Below are 26,360 nucleotides of genomic sequence, written 5' to 3' on the forward strand. Positions count from 1 at the left end.
AGGTAGATTTCTAAAGAGTCGGCTATTGCTTTATCTGAATCAAGATATGAGAATTTGGGTTTAACTGACCAAAATCTTTTTATATCTGATTTTGACTTAAAAACAAACATTAGGATTTTCTGTGATCAGGATACTTGAACTGCTGCTTTTCTTCACTGAGGCTACATGCTTCAAGAGACATGCATTTCCATTATTTGTTTAATCCACTGTTTTACATAACATTTACCTTCTTTCAGTCCTAACAAATGAAAGAGCCACAGTAGTGCAGTAAACATTATGCTTGAAGATGAAGACAGTAATATTAAAAATCCTATACTGGTTTTAAGTGATACTGACATGGAACATAAACAGCTTCTGCTAAACAAACAAACAAATGTTATTTAAAGTTCTTCTCCTTTAAAGACTTTGAAAACATCTGATGAAACGAGTTCTGTTTCCCATCATTTGGATGCAGCCATGGGAACTGAACAGATAATCAGGTTCAGATAAACAGATTACAACAATAACAAAAGCAAAACTATGTCATGTAGTTGTTAAGAATAGTTTATAAGTACTTTACCTAATGTAGGGGTTCAACCTTGAAAACACCTGTTATAACAGCTCCACTGAAATCAGAATAAGGATTTGATGGATTTGACTTGGGTCTACTACTAATCAATTTTTTTTTTTTTTTTTAAATTTTGCTGGGGTTTAACTGAGAACATTTTTATTACATCTAAAGCATTCTTTGTTTATGTCCACACTACAAAACAGGCCTAGATGAAGAGGGAATATTAAGTTGTTTCATTCCCAGTATTTTCCATGTTCTCAAAAAGTACCTAACACCAACTATTAAGGTGTGATGGAGTTGCTGAGCTATTCAGAAAGATGTGGTGGTGGAAGGGGGCACACCCCATCACGTTGTTAAAGTTGTGCCTGCAAATAACAAGCAGCAGAATCTTGTATTCTTGGATATACAAATTCCATACTGGGACAACATAATACTCAGCCTAGGCCTAGCACTGTGTCTTAATCCTGCCCCAGTCTTCCCCATGGCTTTGATGTTCAACTGAACACGTTCAGTAGAGGAAAATACCTCCGGGGTGCTTACGCCCCAGACGGATAATCTCTGATCACTAGGCTAAAATGTAATCTGCAAAACAAGTGGCTCCAATGCTGCGTGAGTGAAGGGGAGCAGTGGAATGCCTGTTTGTGCTCAGCACACTTAGAGAACTCACATTCAACGTACTCTGCAAGGAATATATTCAAAAAAGTCTTATTTGTGAATCTTAAATGGCCACAGACAAATGGCCAACGAAGCTAGTGATCACATGTAGTGAGAAAACGTCAGGCAAACAGGGAATATTACAGGTGAAGATGTGAACGCCTCCACCCTCATTAGCATTGAGGCAATTCAGAAAGAGACTTCTGTGGGTTCCAAGCTCTAATTCAAGAATTACCCCTGAATTATAATTCAATTCACTTCTCTATCACAGTCCTCTGTTTGGACACATCCTTTTGTAAAGATGAAGAACCAAGCACACAAAACCACTAAAATGTTAGTTATCTATTAAACACTATTTATGTATCTCCCTTCTTGATATATTCATATAATGTCTCTTGCAGTGCTTCTTAAAGAGATCTAGCATGCAACTGCATTTGGCTTTCCTAGCCAACGTGAATGGCAAATGTGCAAGTGCACGCTCTTGAGCAAAAAAAGCGCAAACACCTACAGTTCTTCCCAAATGACACTAACAAAAATGCCTTTGCTCTACTATAGCATGGTTTAGTTCAACTGCTGCCATGCTAGTGAAACAGCTAAAAAGATGCATTATACACTCATCTCTCCCTGCTCAAAAGCATTACTATCTATCTCGCAAAGACTATTTCCTGTAAAAAGATTTAATAATTTTCTTCTCATTCTAATTTTTAAACTGCAAGCACATGTTCATAATATTTACATTTTTCTTAGAATATTTGATAAGCAAGGAAATAAAGCAGCTTATTACAGAAACGGGTTAAATTAGTATCCATTAGCCTCTTGCAGTGCGATCAAGTTGCCGTAATTGAAAATAACTGTCAATTTTCTCCTAAAAGGCTAGAAAGAGATAGAAGTGCTTCAGAAGAAATGATGTGCAGAACAATGAATCAAACCCCATTCTGCTGATAGACTGGTTATTTGTTTGCATTCACTTAAAAGAAAACCACAACAAAAAACTCACCCCAAAACAACTCTACATGTGACACCAGTGACAACATTATCTGAAAAGTCAATGTAGTTGAAAACATGAAACTAGCAAACAAGAAGTCTATACAATTGTATATCACACATCTTTGTGCATTATATCTCTTGGGGCCCAGCCTGGTTTATTTCTAGGCGGATCTCTTTAGAAATATCTTAATTTGCCAAGCAAAGTAAGGCAATAAGTGGCTTTTTTTTCTTCCTACGCTTGTTCTGCACACTTTGTTACATGTCTGCAATTTCTAAGTTGACTTTTATTCTTTCTAAGAAAAAAAGATCTTTTTGTCTCTCATGCTCATGGAAATGAACAGCAGTTTCTACTACCCCTATTTCTAAGCCAAATCATGCTGTCATTGAAGAGACTTAATAATGTCAAATGCTATTTTGATAGGGGATTATTAATACTATAATGGAGAAAAGATTTCAGTTCTCCCTCTTTCTGATTCACCATTGCCAGGTCTACTGCCGCGCTAGCCAGGTGCTAGAATCCCAACATAAAGTGAAGAGAAAAATGTTGGTTTGGGGTTGTGGGTTTTTTTTTTCCCCTTAAAGGAAAATAAAGCTTTCCCTCACCAGATTTCTCTGAATGTTCTCACTTCTGAATAAAATATACCAAATATAGGCAAATATTAGAACATCTTTCAGTCCACGAACTTCAAATAGGGGAGGAGGAATGGGTTTTGTTAAGTTCTATTTTGTGAAATTACTTCACTTTCTGTTTTAAGATCATTGATAGAAGAGTAAGGAGGTCAGGTAGGTATCACCTATCCCACTCAGTGAAGTTAGACATTTACGTTCGAGCTTAACTTCTTCAAATTGCTATTAATTTGAAACACAGCAACAGCATAAACTCTTCTGGGGTCAAAATAATATCCTTTTTGTAAGGGCATCTAAGGGCACATACAGCATGCTATAGAGACACTAATTACATAATTATGCTGCCCCAAATACAGGCAAATTATGTGAAGGTGTGTGAGTAGCTATTTTTACTGCTTAATAACATGAGACAATAGAAATGAGATCACTAGTTAAAAAAAATACAAAATATACAGAGTTAAGACAATTGTTGAATGGCTGAATATGCCTGGGATTCTGAGAAAAAACAGCAAAAAAAAAAGAAGAAAAAGAATAGAAGTCTCTAATCTAAACAGCTATATTTAGTGCAGCAGCAAAATGACATACAATCTCCTTTTTCAAAATTTGCTTCACCAAAGGCTGTTCTCATGAAAAGAGAAAGGCAATTTTCTGTATTAATAAGCATGCATTCATACAATACTTATTAAAATAACACTCCTTTAATTCTCCCACCATATTCATAGCATTTCCACAGCCTCCTGACCTTGACTCCAATCACATCCAATTTGACTGCATATCAAAGGAAACTGGCTTCTACAAGACCCTCTTTAACGTTACCCAGCAATTCTCCTCCCAAGAGCTGAAAAGCTTCTGTCTTTTCTCTCACGGACTCAGAGCTGCCAAAGCAGTACGAGGCTATTCTTTACAAATCAATAAACAGGAAGATCTGATCTACTGTACTCCTAATAGCTACTGAATTCAACCACTCACTGTTCCTTGTATATTAGGAGATAAGGTTGGATTTAAATAAGCACACTTTGTGCTGTTAATGAGGAACAGCTGGGAAAAAGGCAATTGATAGTCATTGTTCTCAGCTGCTGAACTTCAGGTTTAAGTCTTGATATTTATTGAGTTGAAAGCACAGCAAAGGGCAATTGGTTTCCCAGTGAAAAGTTCTGTAATCCAAAATATTTTCAAAGTGTAAAAATTAACATAATATGTGCTTATTTTCCATGTGAAAGAAAAAAATAGATAAATGTAATGTTATTCGCATGCATTTACAGCTGTTACAAAGACTACATTCAAATTCCAAGATTTCTGGTTCATGGTAGGACTGTATACTTCAGCAGATTGAAATCTGATTGACTTCGTGCAATTCTTTCAGTAAAAAATAAAAGAAATCCCAAAATCTAGTAGGATACATGTATTGTACCTTGACTGCTTTTTTTTAATCTTCAGATGAAACAAGAGAGTAAAATGTAATAAGAATTCAGGAAACATCTTAAAGCCCTAGGCATAGAGCCTTAGAAAACAGTAAATAAAAGAACAATCTCCTTGACTTATTATGTCTAATGTGAATAACCAGCCATTGCTTCTTAGGCCTTTGTTTTATCATCCTAAATCAGTGAACTTCGGGCTTGGTGTATCTCTATGCCTAAGGAAAGAAAGTTAGGTCTTATGGTTTAAATAACAAAACCATTCAAATTCAGAGGGAATAAAACAGTTGTAAACCCTGTGAAATCTTAAGAACAAACATCTTTAGGAAACAGTTCTCTTTTAGAAAACATTACTTGTTTTGTTTTGGATAAAAGATAATCTGTCAGAGAGGCCAAGCATTTGACATCTCCACTGCTCCTGTAAAAGCTGTCACAAATGCTGGTGGGGGTTCTGCAAGGGAATTGGCTTTCACGTCACTGTATGTTCCTCATTTCTACTGATGCAGTAGAAAGGTATAAAAGTATATTTTGTTAGATATAAAATATTTTATGAAACTGATATGAGCTGAGCACGGACTCGGCCTTTTAAAAGTACAAGAAAGTGCTGTGCCGTCCTCCATTCTTGAGCATTTTATTAACAAAGGTTTCAAATTCTTGACGTTCCAGCCACATTAATTCTCTTTTAATATTGCTTCTTTTATATAATTTAATCAATCTGAACTATTTTTCTGCCAAATTCCTTGCAGAATTTTATAGTATACCAAGAAAGTCATTTTACAAGTGATGATAGTTAGCAACTATATTTTCACAAAAGAGCACTGCACCAATTAAAAAGTTTTCAATTCACAATTTACATTAGCTTCAAATATATAAATACCCATTGACATCCCTCACTAGATTCCACTCCAAGTGGGCTGTGGCTTGCCTAACCACCTCTCTGTATGCTTGGACAGTGCCTCTATATTCCTTCCAGGTCACCTGTCCGTGCTTCCACTTTCTGTATCATCCTTTTTTATGTTTGAGTTTTGCCAGGAGCTCCTTGTTCATCCATACAGGCTTCCTGGCATTTTTGCCTGACTTCCTGCTCTTGAGGATGGACCAGTTTTGAGCTTGCAGAAGGTGATCCTTGCGTATCAACCAACTTTCTTGGACCTCTCTTCATTCCAGGGCCTTATCCCATAGGATTCTTCCAAGCAAATCCCTGAAGAGGCCAAAGTCTGCTCTCCTGAAGTCCAGGCTTGTGGACTATGGTCACCGCAGCCAAGACTGCCTTCGACCTTCACCTCCTGAATGAGCCCTTCCTTGTTTGTCAGTATGAGGTCCAGCAGAGCATCTCTCTTCGTTGGCTCCTCCGTCAGTTGTGTCAGGAAGCTTTCATCAATGCTGTTGAGGATCTTACTGCATTGCTTATGGCCTACTGTGTTGTCCCTCCAGCAGATAACCAGGCTGGTCCCCCACCGGGGCCTTGGCCCAGGCCTGTGGACATGAGGCTACTTCTAGCTGTCTGTAAAAGGCCTCAACCAATTGTTCTGCCTGGTCTGGTGGTCTATAGCAGATGCCCACACTGGTCTGCTCTTTAATCCTCACCCATATGTTCTCAGTCAGCTCCTTTTCCAACCCCATCATTCCTAGTTTAAAACTCTTCTTTATGTATCTTCTATACTGCCCCATAAAATATACACCTTAGAGCTCTGACTATGCAGACCTATAGATGCAGTGATTTCTGTTCTGCCTTCAGCAAAATATATACTCTTAGTTCTGAATTGTAAGCTGGGGAAAAGAGAAACTAAAATGTATATGCTACCCTGAACCTCTGGAAGGTTATTGATTTTGAAATGAATCTAACTTTGATGCTGTTCGACATTTTCAAAGCCAGTGGGAATTGGGTGCCTGCGACTAGGGACAGAATGTGTTCTGGAGTAAGTAAAACCGTCTAGTATGGAGCTCAGCATGGCATATATTCTTTCTGAGACCAAATCTTACTTTTGCGATCAAGGCACCTGCACACTATATGCTTTGAAATGTTTCCACATAAAATTCTTTTTTTTTTTTTTTTTTTAAACAGCCTATCTATCCTTCAGGATTACTCATCATCCGTAAGATTTTAGGCAATATACTGTGAACATCTCTAGGCACCATAACCAAGAGACATGTGGATCAATTGGAGAGAGCCTGGAGGAATTAAAAAGAATGATGGTGACCTACAATGAAGGGTTGAGTGAGCAATTGCAGTTAAAACTGAGGAACAGAAGCCTTAGAAAATCAGGAAACAGGGACAAATCTGAAATTACAGTCCTCTCTTTTCCTGCTGTGAATATATACATTTCTGCTGTGTCAGTGGTATTAGATCTGCTAAAAACACAGGGTGTTTGGAGGGTTCTGGATTATAAGTTATGATGAGTGTTATTTATAAGAAAAAAATTCTGCCATGTGCTTTCCATGTTATTTATGTTAAATATCATAAGCAGCCTATATATGAAGATATATGCACTTCAATCACTCTGTTGGGAAATAGAGGAAATTAGGAGAAACCTATTTTTCAAATCCTGGGATGAACAGAACGGGAATTCCTTCAAGTACAAACCCCAGTTTTTCACCTCTTATGCAACATGCTCTTTTACCAAATTTAGGGGAAATCCTAGTTCCCGAAGCCAGAAATTCAGATTATTGGAGGGGGAGGGGGGGAAGGAATGCGGTCTAATAAAAATTATTCTTAAAGCTGAAGATACGTAGTATTATTTCACACATAAAGTTAAAAATGTTTCCAGAATTGTAAAATGTCATTAGCATGTTACACTCATAAGCATCTTCTGCATTTTCTGCAAATCTAAAATGATGATGGTCTCCTCCACTGAAGGCAAAGGAAACACAGGTGATTTGATAGCTCAGTTCCACCCTTTTCTTCCCTCTTTCCCTCTTAACCCCCACACAGTCTCATCAATTCTACATACAGAGAATTCCTCAACCATTTTAAATCAAGAAGGTTTCAGCAACTTAAAAAAAGGGAGAAAGTTGTAAGATAGACTACCTCAAAATACCCAATGTAAAATAACTTGATTCTGTGCTTTCTGTGACTGATTGTACAAACTCGATACTTTTTTCTCTCCCATTTCTACCTCAAGTGAGTTTCAAGGGGTGCATTCTTATTTCTTCAGTCACATTCGTACTAAGTAGCATCTTACTCCACAGGAAGTCTTACAGATTTCACCGACACTATTCACGGAAGAAGTTACTGTTTTGCGTGAGCGAAGGCATCTGGATTGGGCCAGGAAACAATAGAAAAGATCAGCTCCAGTGAGAAACCTTTACAAAAGATGTGCTGGGGATTAAATTCTCTCTGTCAAATGCTTATAGAAAAGCAACTTCCAGCAGGGCAGTACAGGACATTGATCTGCAAAAACCTCTCTTGAGGCCATTAACATCTCCCATCACTTAAGAAAAAAAAGGGTACATTTAGATTTCAGGTACATCACATTAGAACACATTTACACTCTTGTGATGGTTCTTAAAATAGTATACAAGCATCAGAGGTAGAAAAAAGTTTTGCAGGGCTACACTGACATTGCCCCCATCCTTCCCCTGCATTTTTCCTACAGAGCTTCTGTCATCTGATTATTTTGTTATCCTCAGTGTAAATATGTTTAAACATTTTGTGATAGGAAAAGGCTGAAATGTTAATTATGATACTGTTGTTGCTGAAACATTAGTCTTTTTAGGCTCTAACCATCCACTGTTCCTACCCTAACATGGTGGTTTGATAGATGTGTTTCTTTTAGGCTTTGTCTCTTCACTTTTGGGGCACGCATGGAAAGTAACATCAGATGTACCATAGTTAGTGCTCCTTAATATACAACTGTAAAGACATAAAAAATGCCACTTTGCTGTAGCCTTTTTCTTTCTTTTGCTTCTCTGCTAAAATACTGTTATTTCTCTTTATTATACTTTCTACATTTTTGAAACAGAACTGACTCCTTTCTATTTTGTTTAAAAATATTTCTAAACAATTTAAAATCCATTCTTCTTTTTTGTACTTTGTTTGAAAACGCTGTTATTAATGTTTCATAATCCATCCCTAAGGTAAAGTCAAGTCCTACTGTCTCTTAACAAGATTTTAATGTGGGTTTTTTGCTTTTCTTTTCCCCCCTTTCTCATTTTTTTCTCTCATTAAACTCAAAAAAATTAATACATTCTTGTTGCACTGAAAATGGCATTTGTTTCTGAAAGGTCAGGTAATATACACTGGTTTTGTACCAAGGGGAATGTATCTTTGGTGACTTAGGGAACTGTAAGTAGAATGTCATTCAAAAAATGTTTTATTCTATAGCTGTTCCAGAACATATGCCTGCAATTTCCTGTATCAGTTGAGCATCACAGTGAAGATTATTCTTTTATAGTTCCAGTTACATTCTCTCACTTTCATTGATCTTTTATCATATTAGTTTTATTGCTCCTTTTCCCCAGATTTGTGAATCTCCAGTGCCGTTACTAGCATTAGTTTTGGGAATAACTGCTCATCACTGCAAGTAAGAAGCTCATAGCCCGGACCTGTATTTTATACAGGTTACTTCTAAAAGAAACAGAGGTTTCATTCACTATTGTCTTTACTCAGTACTACTTTTAGCTGATTACGATTTTGAAGTTTTTTCTTTCACCATCTTCAGCTCCTTTCCACTTGTGTTGCCCTCTGACTCCTCTGGGATTACCATTCCATCAGTATTCAAGAGACTTCAATTTTCAGTCCTGTCTTTTTCACTGTTTTCGTTTTCTTGTCTCCCTAATTTGTTCTTGAGTATCTTCATTCTCTTTTATCACTTCAGTTCACACTTTAAAGCCCATGTCGCTACGCCAAATGCAGTTAAAATACATTTTTCATACATATGTAGTAGAACTCTCAATTTTATCTAATAATGTTTGTAAATAAGAGCTGAAGAATTACTTAGACTGAGTATGCTGCTATATATGTAATACCATGCAAAAAGGTATACAGGGGAGACTATGTAAGTGAGATTTATCTGTCCTAACTCAGGACTCCTAAGGTGAGACAGCTAAATCAGCCTTCCTTGATCAGAAATGAAGAGAAATACGTATCTCCTGAGACAATTCCGCTCATACTAAGACGGACACCTCAGAATAATCCTCTAAAGATATGTATGAATACAACTTCTATGAAGTTTAATTTTCCTAAGTGAGTTTGCATGCAAAGGAGGAGGATTCTTGGGAAGACTGACAGAAGGAGTGCATGGAGGAAGAGGAATACAGGAAAGCACAGGAGAAGGTGGAAGGTAAGACAAAAATGTTCTTTACTGGGGGCCAATACAGGATAATAATGCATAATAATTAAATAAAGAATAAAGGATTCTACGTGTAGCAGCAGTTGTACTAATCCCATATCTCTTCTCTTTCATATTTTCTTCTTTCTCATCCTTTTCCTCTTTGAGAGTTAGTGTTACACCAATAGTGATAAATCTATTCACTCTAAATAATCCTTAGTCCCAAAACTTCCCCAGACAGATCACCTATTTGGTTTCCTTTTTAGCTGCACAGGGCGAAACCAGTAAGGTGATGTCAGTAGGGACAGTTTCATTACGGTGTGATTTATTCACATTATTTGCTTGTTTCATCTGTATTCTTACAACTGGCAATCTCAAGACTATAATACTCTGTTTCAAGATGTATTAAAACTACTTGCTCAATCAAGTGCTGAGACAACATGAAAAGAGAAGCTTCATTTCATGAGATTATTGACCGGATGGATTAAACAAACTTTTATTTATTGTTCTTATCCAATGAACCTTTTGAAGATGGCCTCTCAGTCTCAATGACTTCTGCAGAATGTTCTATATCCCAGCAGCTGCTCAAGCTTGGGAGCATCCATACGATCAGTGCTTAATGCTCCCTGTTATCTGACACTTCTTTGTATACAACTACAGCTCCTGATTTTGCACAAAAGCCTCTTTTTCTCCCTGGGGAAGACATGCATTTAGCACACTGAAAGATAATAAAATGACTCTAGGCAAATAACAGTTCCAATGGAAACTATTGCTGATAGGATTGATACTACAGTGATTGAAGATAATGGCAAAACTCCTATAATAGTGTAATATGACTTGTGAGAGAAGCTGTCTTCATCCTGCAGCTGGTCAAAGTCTATATATTTATGCTTTCTAATCTGTGAGTTAAATTCAAGTGACGTGAAAGCAAAACCTAAGTTATATATAGCCCATACCGCTAAACCACAACCATACAAAAAGCTTTCTAATTTAAATCAGAAGATACATTCTCTTTTTTCCACAGTTTAATCTATTTGAGAAGAAAAAGTGTTTATAATATTAAAAAAATAAATAATATTATACCGCATATTTATGGAGAACGTAGGCTGGTATACAGTGAAAGTTACGAGTTATACTGGCATGAAGGATCACAGCATATGCATGCATTCAAGAAAACCATCACTTCATGTGTGTCAAAAACCCAGCATTATCATATAGTGTGCTTCATAAGTGCGATAAATTTTATTCAAGTAATTCCAGTAACATTACATGCAGTTTTCTTCTTAAATCTGTTATTAGCCCTCTCTTTGCAAAGCTGAATACTCTATTTACCACTGTCAATCTGTAAAGGTCTCAGATGAAACTAAAATCTTTGAAAATGGCTTTGTTCAATCCCCAGATCTATCCACTTCACAGATTCAGGTCCTCCCATGAGCAGGGGGAGGGTTATTCCTTCCCAGCAGAACAAAGCTCCAAGCAGCAGCCCTGCAGGAGGCGGTGGAATTAAAGCTGTGATATTTGGTGTTTCCAGGAAAACTGTAACTGGTCTACACTGACTATTGCCATTTCACAGACTTCACATTAGCGCAAACATTCAACATACCTTTTTTGCGTATCAGTTCAAAAATGAACGCAACAAACTCTGGAGGATAAATACTGTGGTGGAGTTGTTAAAATGCGTTTATTGTCTGCACAGCTTCAAATATGAAAAATAACCTTTAACTTCCAGATAATAAGTCATATTTTGAAAAATGCTTGTGTTGTTTATTACTGAATGCCATAAAAAACTCTCTTAAATTCACCACCTTATTTTCACAGCTATCTGTGTTTTATCACTTTTTTTCCACAAGTAAATAATTTATTTCTGTTTAGACTTGCCTTACTACTCATTTGTTTCTAGGAGCAGAGCACCGGGAAATTCTAAGAATGGAAGAGATCTTGGAGAATTAAGACAGTAAGAAACATGGAGATCCTGAGGTGAAGTGCTGCTGAAGGGGAGTGCAATGCAACTGTTTATGAAACAAGGAGTAATAATAGGAGAGAAGCAAAGACAAGATTTCCAACAGTCTGAAGCCAACCTCAAAACCTGAATTTCCAGTATTTGTATAGTGGCACCATATAATACACTGACAGGCAGTTTAATTGGCAATTACAAAACTTTAATTTACTAAGTCAGAAATCTTTTCTGAATGTCTAACTTGCAAGCTGTTGTTATCACAGTGACAAGTTGACACACGGCCTTCAAGTTAGGCAAATAAAGGAAACAAATGAGCATTCTCTTGAAAAAAACCTGTTTATGAAAGAATTATGAAGGGCTTGCTCAAGAAAGGATTCCACAAGACAAAAAAACCTTAAAACCATTCTTGTAGCTTATAAAACTTAAGTGATCTCTATGAAAGGTCCTCATTATTTCTATAAAATGCTTTTAAAAATCAGTGAAAGAGCATCTTAAACCCATGTGTACAGTTTCAGAAATAAGGATGGACTTGATTCTACTTTCAGTAAAACTGACAATGAAGCTGCTATTTGCTTTAATGCTACAAGATCAGATGCCATATTTTTATATAAAATTTCATTAACACTTCTGAGATTGAAATTTACTCTCAGGTATTACAGAAAGTAAAAAAAACCCACCAAAACCAAACCAAACGCACCACCAGTATATGACAACAGAAATGGTCACTTGCCCATTAGGTAAGGTTTTTGTAGGATCATCTAATCACAAAACCAGTCGGATGCCATTAAAATTAGGTGAGCAAGCCCATTGTCCAAATGACAGACAGGGTTTATACATGTACTGGGTTTGCGTGGCCAGGTTTTGGTAGCTGGGGGGTCTACAGGGGTGGCTTCTGTGAGAAGCTGCTGGAAGCTTCCCCTGTGTCCCATGGAGCCAATGCCAGCCGGCTCCAAGTCGGACCTGCTGCTGGCCAAGACTGAGCCCATCAGCGATGGTGGTAGCGCCTTTGGGAGAACACATTTAAGAAGGGGAAAAACTGCTGCACAACAGCAGCTGGGAGAGAGGAGTGAGAACATGTGAGAGCACCAGCTCTGCAGACTCCCAGGTCAGAGAAGAAGGAGGAGGAGGAGGAGATGCTCCAGGCGCCGGAGCAGAGATTCCCCTGCAGCCCGTGGGGAAGCGAGGCAGGCTGTCCCCCTGCAGCCCAGGGAGGTCCACGGTGGAGCAGATCTCCACCTGTAGCCCGGGGAAGACCCCACGCCGGAGCAGGGGAATGCCCAAAGGAGGCTGGGACCCCGTGGGAATCCCGTGCTGGAGCAGGCTCCTGGCAGGACCTGTGGCCCCGTGCAGAGAGGAGCCCACGCTGGAGCAGGTTTGCTGGCAGGACTTGTGACCACGTGGGGGACCCACGCTGGAGCAGTCTGTGCCTGAAGGACTGCAGCCCGGGGAAGGGACCCCACGCTGGAGCGGGGGATGAGTGAGGAGTCCTGCCCCTGAGGAGGAAGGAGCGGCAGAGACAAGGTGTGAGGAACTGACCCCAACCCCCATTCCCCGTCCCCCTGCACTGCTGGGGGGGAACAGGTAGAGAAAACTGGGAGTGGAGTTGAGCCTGGGAAGAAGGGAGGAGGTAGGAAGGTGTTTTAAAATTTAGTTTTATTTCTTATTATCCTACTCTGATTTTGATTGGTAATAAATTAAATTAATTTCCCCAAGTCGAGTCTATTTTGCCCGTGACAGTAATTAGTGAGTGATCTCTCCCTGTCCTTATCTCAACCCATGAGCCTTTTGTTATATTTTCTCTCCCCTGTCCAGCTGAGGGGGGGAGTGACAGAGCGGCCTTGGTGGGCACCTGGCATCCAGCCAGGCTCAACCCACCACAATACATCAGGATGGCTAGGATTTCTAAAGAAATCTGAAGGCAGAAATAAGCTTATGTAAGATTTTTGACAAATTATGTCAAATAAAAATAATCAGATCATCTGTAAAAAGCAAAGGAAATAATGTTTGTTCAATATACTATGTGCTGCAATGAGTTTATGCATTTGAATGAGACATGCAAAGGAATTTCATGCAGCACTGAGTCTTGTGTAACTTTATTTAGAAATTATTAACTTAAAATCAGAAGTTCACAAATGGAAAATACAAAGATTTAACTAGGTTTTTTTGTGTTCATACTTACTTTTTTAATTTCATGAAAATCCCAAGGAATAAAATTGTGGACGTAGAGTCATTTAACTCTGAAGCCTTTCTGTCCTAGTCTGTTAGCTTTTCTTTGTCCATTCTGAATCAATAAAGACAGTCCTTATTTTTGGTACTACATAGCTGAAATTTTGTTTCTGTTATAATAAAGACATGACTATAAGACTGACGTTTTTTGTCAGGACATTTATTGTTTTACTTGTTCTGTTTGTCTTTTAATATCATTTAGTTACATACTTTAATTTTGTTATGCCTTTTTAAATTTATCTGTAAAAAAAAAAAAAAGTAAAACCTCACTGTAGGAAGGTTTTACCTTTTCCCTTCTCTTTCTCTCTTGTAGCACTCGCTCTCTCTGCCTACTGCAGATCCTATTAACGTCTTGTCTTTTCTACCCTGATAGGTTTTTTTCATGACCTCCATAGTCTTCCCCCACAGTCTCAGGAAAAAACAAAACTCTTAGCCAACCAAACCTAAGACAGAAGCCATTATTTAGACAGTCTATTCAGTCAATAACTCCACCATACAGTAAGATTCCTCTGAACAAACAAGTGCTTTGATTACATACTGCTGGAATAGCAGTGCTGGCCTAGAGTTATATGTCCGTAACTGCTTTCTGGCTGCAGAAGCCAGATTCTGCTCTGATGATCTGTAATTGCTTTTGACTGGGTAATTTTTATCCTTTTGGGTTGCCAGCAGTGGCAGACATGAGACTGTAAGGTAGCTACAAATCCCAAAGTGAACTTGCAGAACTACAGTTGGAGAAACTGTTGAAACAATAGAAGAGTTGGTGAACTGAACAGGGTGCAGTAAGACTGAAAAATTTGGTAGGAAACCCACATGGGCAAAATTTCCAAGCCTACATGTATTTTAGAAAAAAACACCCATAATGAAACCGGGGTTGCATTTGACTCTGAAATATATGTCCTTGTACACCATTCCATGGCATTTCCCTAAGGGCATCTACTCTATCAGTGTGTTTCTAGTTCAGCTGCCTGTACCATTACACTGTCTTATTATTTAGCATTTGTCTTGTACAAGCAAAAACAATCATGACAATCAGGGAGGAAAAAGGGGAAAAAACAACAGCTGAGAAACCAGGAATACAGGCCTTGTACTGTTAATGATGTTCATCATACGAGAGAACAACTGGCAGGATCATGTATCTGATGGGTGCAGAATTTGGTAAGTGAAAAATACAAATTTATATGCTCATGTGAGTAAAGTGCACTAATTCCATAATATTTCGGATTCTTTTGAAAGGTATATTTGCAAAGAGATGCGTATAATACTTAAGAAAGAGACAAATCCTTTCTGCTGTGACTCCAAACTTCCAATGCCAACAAGAAGCTCCCTCACCTGATCTTCCCACTCTGCTCCCCCTCCTCACCACTGTGAATTCCCTGTTAGATTCTGCTTGGGCTCCTGTCCTTCTCTTCATACTATCACATTCTGCCTGTTTTAAGTTATTCTTCAGAGTTTAACTGTTCTATTTTTTTCTTGTCCTCTCTTCTGTGTTTTTTTTCTTTCTTCCCTAGCAGTCATCCCCCCATCCCTGGACACATTCAAGGCCAGGTTGGATGGGGCTCTGAGGAACGTGATCTAGTGGAAGGTGTCCCTGGCCATGGCAGGGGGGTTGGACTAGATGACCTTTAAAGGTCCCTTCCAACCCAAACTGTTCTATGATTCCATAACCTCCAGACTTCAAAAAATGCACTGCTTGCACTGCCTCAGAGCAAGCCAGCTTCTCCCTGATGCTCTTTAAAGTGTGGTCAAAAGTAAAGCTGAAAAAAATATCTAGAATCCCTGTTATGACAGCAACTTACAGGTTAGGCTTCTTAAAAAAATTCATTTTTCTGACCACTCTGTTCACTTTTTTTGGATAATAGGATGTTTCATTCCTGACCAGTGCAAATATGAGAACTCCAATTGTGGCTCAACAATGAGGACATCCTCTGTTTCTGGTTCATGAGGTTCCCATGATTCAGTATTTTGACTGCAGTACCTACCAACCAAACTTATACTACAGAACAATCGGCCTGGTTTCTGTGCTGCTTAGAAATAAAAATCATGGCAATACGTGATTTTTTTTTTCTGTGGCAATCTGAAATACTTTCCACTGAAACTGGTAAAATCTTCAAAGTCTATACAGAGGCACTTGTTGGATTTAAAATAAGTTGACAGTTTTTTTCCCAGCCATCCATCTGTGTGTCTGTTGTGATAGCCTAGTACTGCAAGAATAAATTATATACCTGCTTGTCAGCTCTCAAACATATTTTTGTTTCCCCTGTTGTCAGAAAATCTGTTTTGATATGTGTGTGTAAACATATGCATAGGATGACGCGTATCCAACAACTTCTTTCCTTCCAAAATCATCCCAGAACTTAAATTATTCTGACGAAGTTTAGAAAACTTCATTTAAAAAATGGTCTGCTTAAGTACAGAATAATATCTAGAAAGTACAGAACATTGGTGAGCAAGAGAAAAATTAAACTTTAGCTGTGTTTGCTTCAGTAAGACTACCAGAAACTCCAAATCATTCTTGTGAAGCTATTTTCTAACTAGCAAAAATCTGAACTGCCTGAAGACCTCTGAAGGCCTTCTGGAAAATAACTGATGAAATATCACATTTGTAAAACAGTCGGGGTTTTTTTGTGTTTGTTTTTCACATCCAGCCGCACAAGGTTTAATACACTGAGTCAAGGAGGCACAAGAAAATTCACTTCCAGAGAACTAATTCACCCCAGGACCAATATTTTCTCCTGTCTTTGATCCAGTACAGGTTCAGCATCATTGACTATGCACTTTTACAGCACATAGTCATGACTACATCCTCTAAATCTACAGAAGTGAGGTCTATCCAGAGAGTTATAATCACTCATTTATGTCTGCTTTACGGTTCAAGATAGAATCAATAACACTGGAAATGTGAGGAGCGCCTTCAAAGTTAAGTTAGGTTGTCAAAAGATGTAATTTTAACATAGCCTTTTTCTTCCATAGTTTTAAAATGAAAACTTGGACTTGTTCAAACATTGTTCCCTTGAGAAAATGCATTACTAATCTCGACTCCTGCATCAGCAAAACCATTTTGCCTGCCAGTTTTCTGTCACTGTTACGAGCACTTGAAATTGTTTAACAACAGAAGTGGGATTTTCTTATTAATTGGGAAACCATTCACCAACTCCTATACTGGGCAGCTAACATTTCTTCCCTAATAGAGTCATATTAGCTATGGTATCTATATTCAAAATGTTTTGGCCTTAATCTTCAAGAATTCTACTGTTTATATCTATAAATGCAGATGTATTATGCTGAATAATCCCTGAATGATCCATTTACAGGTTTCCTTGCATTTCCAGGATATATTAACTAGAGAATATTAGGAACAGTGGAAGTCATGTTCTAAAAATTGTATTTCACACACAATGAACTTATTATTAGGATACCAAGACACTTCTCATCATAAGATCTTATTAGGTCTGGCTGTTGGCCAGACTATGATCTTAGAAGTAAAGAACAAGGGAATAAATATCCAGTTAAATGCTTACTATTAAACAGTGAGAATCAACAAGATTCAATGGAGTAGCAGTAAGCACAGAGAAAAGAAAACCTTGTTGATCAGACCCCCTTTTGTAAATCAGAACAAGACTGTATAATTTTGTAAACCCAAGGCACATTACTGAGTAATCAGACTTGAATATTATTTATTATTTGAAAGGCAAAGTGAAATACACATCACAATTACTTGTAACTGAGCACCTGCTTCATACTTGGTAGAAAGTCAAAGTTCTTTGGCTTCAGCAGTGCTTCAAAGCTATAGAATAAGCTGCAGATTTGCTGCCTCTCTTGAATCCTGACCTTTCTGAAGTTCAAGAGTATGTTAACATTGAAGCTGAACAAATTTTCAGGCCTGGGCATCTCCCTTTGTGCTCAAGAACAGGTGATATGGCTGAAATGTACCTGGACATGGAGGCCATTAAGCAAAACACTTCCAGAAAAGTGTAAAGGTGGACTTTATTACAACAATTAATAATGAGTGACTATGAAATGACTTAGTGTCCTGGTTTCAGCTGGGATAGAGTTAACTGTCTTCCTAGTAGCTGGTACAGTGCTATGTTTTGAGTTCAGAGCGAAGAATGTTGATAACACTGATGTTTTCAGTTGTTGCTCAGTAGTGTTTAGACTAATGTCAAGGATTTTTCAGCTTCTCATGCCCAGCCAGTGAGAAAGCTGGAGGGGCACAAGAAGTTGGCACAGGACACAGCCAGGGCACCTGACCCAAACTGGCCAACGGTGTATTCCATACCATGTGACGTCCCATCCAGTACAGAAACGGGGAAGTGGGGGGCAGGGATTCGCCGCTCGGGGGACTGGCTGGGTGTCGGTCGGCGGGTGGTGAGCAATTGCACTGCGTATCATTTGTACATTCCAATCCTTTCATTATTGCTGTTGTCATTTTATTAGTGTTATCATTATCATTATTAGTTTCTTCTTTTCTGTTCTATTAAACCGTTCTTATCTCAACCCACGGGTTTTGCTTCTTCTCCCGATTTTCTCCCCCATCCCACTGGGTGGGGGGGAGTGAGTGAGCGGCTGCGTGGTGTTTAGTTGCTGGCTGGGGTTAAACCACGACACTTAGGATAAACATTCTTGATATGATGGTGTAGAAGAAACATAGTCCCTTGGAATATTACCGTAGAAGACACTATTATTATTACTATACTATCTAGACATGTTCTATACCAATCAGATAATACAAAGTATTTGAATGTGAACTCTTTGTTAGAGCAAACAGCCTTTAAAATAAGCATGTATTATTTTAAGAAGGAGCACAATTGACACCAGCTTCTGGATTTGTAATTTTATAGCTCTAACAGTCTGCAGACGTTACATCAGCTATCAGGGACACTGAAACTACAGTAACCGTCCTAGCAGCACCACCACCCATCTCATAAGTTGGCCGAGTAGGTTGAGATCATAATGATGTTGTTCATTACTTCAGACTTTCTTTTGAACAAGCTATTTTGGTTGATTTAGAAGCACTTCCTACCATTGAGAAAAATGGCTTATGAGGTCATAAACCTAACGTCCTACCCAACTTTCTGGTTTACATATTACACTATGCCTTCATGGAAAATTACTCTCTTACTGTTTCTTTCACTGAACAATTTAAGAATACATAGCAATCAAACTTCACTTCAAACAACCTGCTGGACCACAAATAAAGCATTTCAATGACAGCAAATAAAAAAGTACAGAAAGACTATCCACCATTTACCCCAAATCCATCATTTAGTCAAGAATTCCCATCAGTTGATTAGGTGAAGGAAATCAGGTAATGCTCCCCAAATAACAAGTTGATCTGAGATGCTACCCATCTTGGAAGTAAGCATTCTTGTTGAAGTCTGCTAAATTAGTCTTTTCCTATTTGGAAAAGAAGATCTAATTGAAAGTTTGACTAATAGTTAAATTTCACTCCAACGCTTCCAAGAAAGCTCTTTTTTTTTACTCACCTAAACAGTGAGTACTTTATTTCACATATATAATTTTCTTTGACAATGTCAACTATTTATATTACGCCTGTTAAGTACTCACACACCACTTTTGTATTTGTAGTGGCAAAGCTGAGCAGAAAATGTGGTTACATTTCTCGGGGCATAAGATTATAATATTGAGAAAAAATGAAACAGAAAGCAACATCATTTAAAAAAAGCTGTTTGTAGTTTCACTTAGATAATTTCAAAAGTCTTTACACTTTAAAACTTATAATAATTTAAAAAAAAAAAAAGCTTAGTTGTTCTCTCCCAATAACACTTTCAGTTTTTACAACACACTTAATTACAGAATTCCTGGAAAAGTAGTGTTGGTCATGATGGCAAACTTGTTTTTTCCTAAAACAAGGAACAGGAGAGAAGTAAAAGTTCTATATGGTCATATACTTATCCTGACGGAAAGGGTGAAGTTGTGCAACAGAGATTGTAGTATTCATGCGTGTACTGAAAAGCAAACCTGAGACTTTCTAAATGCCAGCCTATATTTATATAAGTATATACTTTAAAGAATATTCGGAATGGTAATAGTAATGCAAATCACAAGAAAGAGGATTGGAACAATCAAGTGCAACTTCTCATAGTTTCTTTGTCAGCATGGAATAAATTAAAATAAATAGGTACCTCAAGGAAGTCAAGCAAATGGGCTTGTTTGTCTCAAATTTGTAACCTGACAGATATGACACTGAAAGGACTTCAAGTCCTTGAACATTTTGTTCTATTTTGTTGTACAGATCCCAGCATTCTGTAGATAAAGTGCACTGCAGACAAAAAGATGAAGGAACTCTAATGAATGATGCTCAGATGAAAAGAATCAATGAAAATATCCAGCTGTGCTAAAAAGGCTTCAAATTACCACTTATGCAACTGATGCATGCAATAGGTGTTGGGAAGGAGAAGAAAATTATTATGAACAGTCTCTTTGGCAAAGTATCAATGGAATTCACTTTTCAATTGTAAGGGAAATGTAGGGCAGTGGAAATAATTTTGATTAGAGGAAAGCATATACTACTGGAAATTCTGAGTGCTATCACTGGAAGATTGTGATCATTGGAATAGGTCCAGAAATGGAAGGTAAGTTGGAAAGAATTGTAATTCATATATAATGTTTAGACTAACACATATATTATATATTTCTGCTTCGGATAGATGCAGCCTAACTCTGAAAAGAAATGGTTAACCTTTTCTCATGTTGTTGGGTCATGAGATAGACTACAAAAGGATTAAAGTGTCTTGGGGCCCTGCTCTCCTTACCAGACCTGCTCCCCTACTTCTTATACCTCTGACAGCACAGAATCTTGGCAACCCAGAACTCAAACTGCTTTCCCTGTGCATCACAAATAACCCCAACACACCTGTGCCCTGAAAAGTCTTGCGAATGGTAGGTTTGTAGTAGTACAAGCCAGTGTCAATATGATGATGAAAAAAGGACAAAAGTTGACATGGAATAAAAACAAACCAACCCCAACACATATGAGAAAAGAAAAATACTTCTTCAATCACCATTTATAGGTTGAATTTTCAGATGTCCAATCTTGTTATAAAATCCATAAACCAGAATAAGTATTTAGCGGGAAAAAAACCCTTTCTGCTATTTGAAATAAGCTGGTAGAAATCTAGCAAAACCTTAAAGACAGGTTTGGGTTTTTTTTAGAAATTATTATTATGATCTGTTATTTAAGATCCTCAAACAGGGAGAGTTAGAAATTGTAAGGAGTATGCCAATAAATTTTCAATTAAATAACTAAATTAATGTAGAGACATTTAATTAAAGTTGCACTAGTTTTTACAAATGCAGTTAATTGAGCTGCTATCTAAAATTAAATCTCACCCAAACCCCTTTTACATTTCTGCAGCTCATCTGATACAGACATAATTAAAATTCTAGAAGTTCACCTATGCATCCAAATATTGGGGAAAAATAAAACCCAACCACAACCAAACCCAAAACCTGCTGAAGTAATTTGAGAGGCTGCTGCTTTAATCCTCAGAACGGGAAGACGGCACACACAAAAACCTCAGAACCAAATCTAGGTTTTCAAATCTGCACAGTGTTACTCATTCGGTATAACAGGCCAAGAACCTTTGAAGATTTTCCACAAGTGAAGGTTAACGGATCGACGTGACCAGGAAGCAGGGAGATAAATCCTGCTAACTTTATATGTGCTTTCCATTGAAGCAAACAGGACCAGCATAGGTAAGGCACACAGCACTTGCGCTTACACTCAGGAGCAGATGTGGGCATCCTTTCAGAGGGGCAACTTGCTTTTTCATAACTGAAATACCTCCGATCTTCTGATGGCCTAAATGATCCCTCTCCCTTTCTTGATCTTTTACTGACTTCTTTCTTGGTCAGGCCCAGGCTGGGCTGTTTTAGTGGTCAGTTAAATACAGCTCTGTTTCCCACGTGAGAGGGACTCAAAATGAGCACACTTGTTTTACATAACAAGTAAACATTTAACATAAACATTTTAGGTATTGGCTGATCCAGAGAAAGACGTGTCCAGATAGTTGGGAGGTCTATTATTGCATTACTTAGGATCAGAGAGCAGTCTTTGAAGAGTTGCTCTTTGTGAGGGGAAAAAAAAAGGAATATTAACTGAAGTACAATTTAAGACTAATATTTATTACAAAAGACACTAATTTCTCTAATAAAAGAGACATATGCTGTAGTAGAACAAATGGTCACTAAACCAATGGGGAATTCAGAACTGAAATTTGGAGCTGGTCATTTCAACAGCTTACTCTGTAAGCAGCAGCAACTGTGAGCACAGTAATACAGTTACTCATGTGCTATCCAGATTACCACTACTTGGGCATATCTTCTGTTCCAGGTCCCTCAGGAGTTCTGAGAGTATACAATAAGTAAAATTGTCCTCTGGGGTTAAAGACACAAAGCTGAAACACACAAAACACAGGCCAGTCAGTCTCACCTCTGTGCCTGGAAAGGTCACGGAGCAGATCCTCCTGGAAAGTATGCTAGGGCATATGGAAAATAAGGAGGTGACTGGTGACAGTCAACAGGGCTTCACTAAAGGCAAATAGTGCCTGACAAATTTGGTAGCCTTCTATGATGGGGTTACAGCATTGGTGGATAAGGGAAGAGCAATGGATGTCATCTACCTGGATTTGTGCAAAGCGTTTGACACTGTCCTGCACAACATTCTTGTCTCTAAATCAGAGTGACATGGATTTGATGGATGGACCGGGAATTGGCTGGGTAGTTGCACTCAAAGAGTTGCGGTCAACACCTCAATGTCGAGTGGAGACCAGTGACGTTCCTCGGTATAGAGACCGGCGCTGTTTAACATCTTTGTCGGCAGCATGGACAGTGGGATCGAGTGCACCCTCAGCAAATTTGCTGATGACGCCAAGCTGTGTGGTGCGGTCGACACACAGGAGGGAAGGGATGCCATCCAGAGGGACCTGGACAGGCTTGAGACGTGGGCCCATGAGAACCTCATGAAGTTCAACAAGGCCAAGTGCAAGGTCCTGCAGATGGGTGGTGGCAATCCCAAGCACAAGGACAGGCCGGGCGATGAGTGGATTGAGACCAGCTCTGCAGAGAAGGACTTGGGGGTATTAGTGGATGAAAAACTGAATATGAGCCAGCAATGTCGGCTCGCAGCCCAGAAAGCCAGTCGCATTCTGGGCTGCATCAAAAGAGGGGATTCTGCCCCTCTACTCCGCTCTCATGAGACCCCACCTGCAGTACTGCGTTCAGCTCTGGGGCCCCCAGCGTAAGAAAGACATGGACCTGCTCAAGCGGGTCCAGAGAAGGGCCATGAAGATGATCAGAGGGCTGGACCACCTCTCCTATGAGGACAGGCTGAGAGAGTTGGGGCTGTTCAGCCTGGAGAAGAGAAGGCTCCGGGGAGACCTTACACCAGCCTTCCAGTACCTAAAGGGGGCCTACAGGAAAGATGGGGAGGGACTATTTAACAAGGAGTGTAGTGATAGGATGAAGGGTAGTGGTTTTAAACTGAAGGAGGATAGATTTAGATTAGATGGAACGAAGAAGTTCCTCATTGTGAGGGGTGGTGAGGCATTGGAACAAGTCGCCCAGAGAGGCTGTGGATGCCCCATCCCTGGCAGTGTTCAAGGCCAGGTTGGATGGGGCTTTGAGCAACCTGGTCTAGTGGAAGGTGTCCCTGCCCATGGCAGGGGGGTTGGAACTAGGTGATCTTTAAGGTCCCTTCCAACCCAAACCATTCCACGATTCTATGAAAATCTACCTATATTTTCATGACAGGTATTTATTTTCTTCTTTGTCAGTAAAAGTATGCAGAAGATAAAAATCAACCAGATTTTTCCTAATACTGCATTGCACAAAGTCCTCTTCTGGGAAAAACATGGATGGGAATCCCATGTCTAATGTCATGAAATTGAGGGTTCTGAACTGAAACCTGATCTTAATGATCTGAACCCAAAACCTTAAACTGAAAAGCTTAATTTAAGCAGGAAGGTGATTCAAGATCTGGATATTATATTTATTTCCAACTTGTGGGTCAGGCATCTCTCTAGAAAAATAAGCAAATCATGTGCAATTCTCTTTAAAATACAAATTCACCTAGGTTTACATGCATATAGACTTTCACGGGGTTTAAAATTAGCATCTGAAGCACAAGGTACAATTGCCCTATATTTTATGTAGAGTAAGAAAAAGGAAAAGAAAAAGCAACAAAACTCCAGAGTATGATATTGATACAATAAAATTTAAAAGGCCTATGTGCTCCCTTTTGAAGACCCTGTCTCCTTGGAGGGAGAAAATTATTAACTTTTTTTGGTGTACAGAAAATGAATGCATTTCCCTTCTTGCATAGTAAAATCTGGAGAATGTACGCAAATAACCTAGGTAGTAAAAATCCACAGAAGCTTGAAGATTGATCAACCCATGCTAATCTATCTTTCTGCAGGCACTCGAATCACCCTCTCTTACCTTGAGCTTGCAGTGCAACAGGACCCTGGCAAATTGCTATAATCTCCTTTAACCCTAATCACCATTTTAATCAAAAAAGGTGGGGCAGCCTAGAATTCGTACAGCAAGGTTAGCACTGCAACTGTTATTCTATTTGCTAAATACACAGAGTATGCAGCTAAAAGGTTGAAATGGTTCAAACTTTTATTATCTTCAGAAGATTACATTCCAGCATTAATATTTGACAAGTAAAAGAAAAGAAAATTACGAGACTGTCTGCTTTGAAGAGCTTTAGAAGTCTGCTTAGAGCATGGCTGTATCTTTCACTAACTCTGATCTCAAGAGATTCCTTGGGAGAAGTAAAGGTTGTGATTCGCAAAACTGCCATGACTAAAAGCCTACCTCATCTGCACCTTACATTGCACTTTTCCTCCCTCCATCCCTTTCTTTTCTTCTCAAGTTAGATTACAAATTTTCTGGCTGTGTTCTCTATTTGTTTGTTTAATGATTTTCTTCCTCTCCCTTTTTTAATAAGCAGCAGTAAGACTGTAGATGGTACGACAGACAAGGAGAAGCTTATATGAAGAGGAAGAAAGGAAGCTTCAAGGAGAAAAGAAGCAATGAGAGAAACTAAAAAGAGAATCAAGCAGATTGGAGGAAGGAGAAGATTAAAGGAAGAAGCAGCAGACAACTGTGATTTTCAGCTAGAAGGGATTCAGCAGCTGTCATTAAAAACCTGAAGCTCTGCTTGAGACATATTGATCAGACTATTTCAATGTTTTCTGTACAACTTAGCCCTCTGCTTACTTCAAATTATAGCAATGTAATAGTCTACTTAGGAAATAATACTTATCTCAAACAACTACCAAATATTTTTGTTTTTAAAGAGGGAAGAGTGTCCTGTATTTCTCCCTCTTTTCTTTTCCAGAAAGAGATGCTGAACTTTGAAGGTTCTGCTCACCTGCTCACTAACACACTAGTATCAAACTAATCTTCAAGCTAAAGATGAGTTTTTGGTTTTTTCTTCTTCTTTTTTTTTTTTTTTTAAGAGGATCATTTATACATAAAACTCCTTAGTATTGTACACATTTCCTAGAATGAATATCCCAGTAGGGCTTGTAAAGATAATGGAGAAGACAGCATCTGTATTTACAAAGTACTGGAGAGTTGTAACCAATCCTGCTAAAATGGTAAGTGAAGAACATCATTGGATTGTGGACAACTGCAAGAAGTTTTGTTTCTAGGATTTCTAAACCATTTTGCACACAATATTCTTGTACTGATATACAAAAGATACTTTCTAAAAAGCAAACAGGTCTTTTGATAAATAATATTACTAAGACAGTCCTTATCATCCACCTGAATGTGTCTCGGGCTTAATTTTTAAGTTATCTCACACTTCCTAATCACACAGGTCCTTTTAAATACATTGTACTCTAAAATATAAAAGTTAGAGGACAAAAATGCATGAGGCAGGATGATTTGTTCCTACATACTCTGATTTGCTCCTACATACCTCTGTTCTTGTAACACCCTTTTTAGTGTTATCATTGCTTTTTACATATTAAAACCCACTATAGTCTAAACTATAGAATTACATTAGATTTTGGGCAAAAGGGAGAATGGTAAAACCGAGGAGAAGAGAGCACATTCATACTGTCATTTGCTTTCAAACACAAAGCAAAACACTTCCAAAGGTTTCTCATTCCACAGTAAGAAGAGAAAAAGCTGTCCCTTATATCTTGTCTTCCTCTCTAGGTGCGTGAATAACATTTTTGTTCTCACGTGACTATTGCAAGAATCAAAATCCCTCAGCCTTAGGGGTTTTTTATTTTTTATAATGTACTAAGCTCAACAAACCTTCGTAGAAAATATAATACTCTTAATTATGAATAAATTAACTAAATTAGTAACATGAGATGGATATGCAATTAAGGGACTGTTAACTGAAACTGGAAACACAGCTGTATACAGCTTAGAGATGAATCACACTAGTAAAGACGCAGATGTTTATAAAATGTGATTATGTTTAGCAGGAGCATACTATTGAAACTCCCCAGCCTATTCTTATATTGTGTCACTGAAATGGTTTTTAAACCCATGAACACCAGGAATCAGGATCTCAGGGATGGCAAATTAGGCTCCCTGGATATGTGAATTAGTGTTGTCTGAATGTCAGCAATTTAATTCTCCAGCTTTCAAAGAATGTCGACATGGAGCCAAAAACAAACATCTGT

General features: G+C 38.4%; 1 protein-coding gene across 23 annotated transcripts in view; it reads right to left on the reverse strand.

The window, feature by feature from the left end:
* Positions 1-26,360, reverse strand: part of DMD (dystrophin) — a 1,317,358-nt gene that overhangs the window by 133,532 nt on the left and 1,157,466 nt on the right. The window lies entirely within an intron of this gene.

This window comes from Harpia harpyja, chromosome 8, assembly GCF_026419915.1.
Source record: "Harpia harpyja isolate bHarHar1 chromosome 8, bHarHar1 primary haplotype, whole genome shotgun sequence".
Lineage (NCBI taxonomy): Eukaryota > Metazoa > Chordata > Aves > Accipitriformes > Accipitridae > Harpia > Harpia harpyja.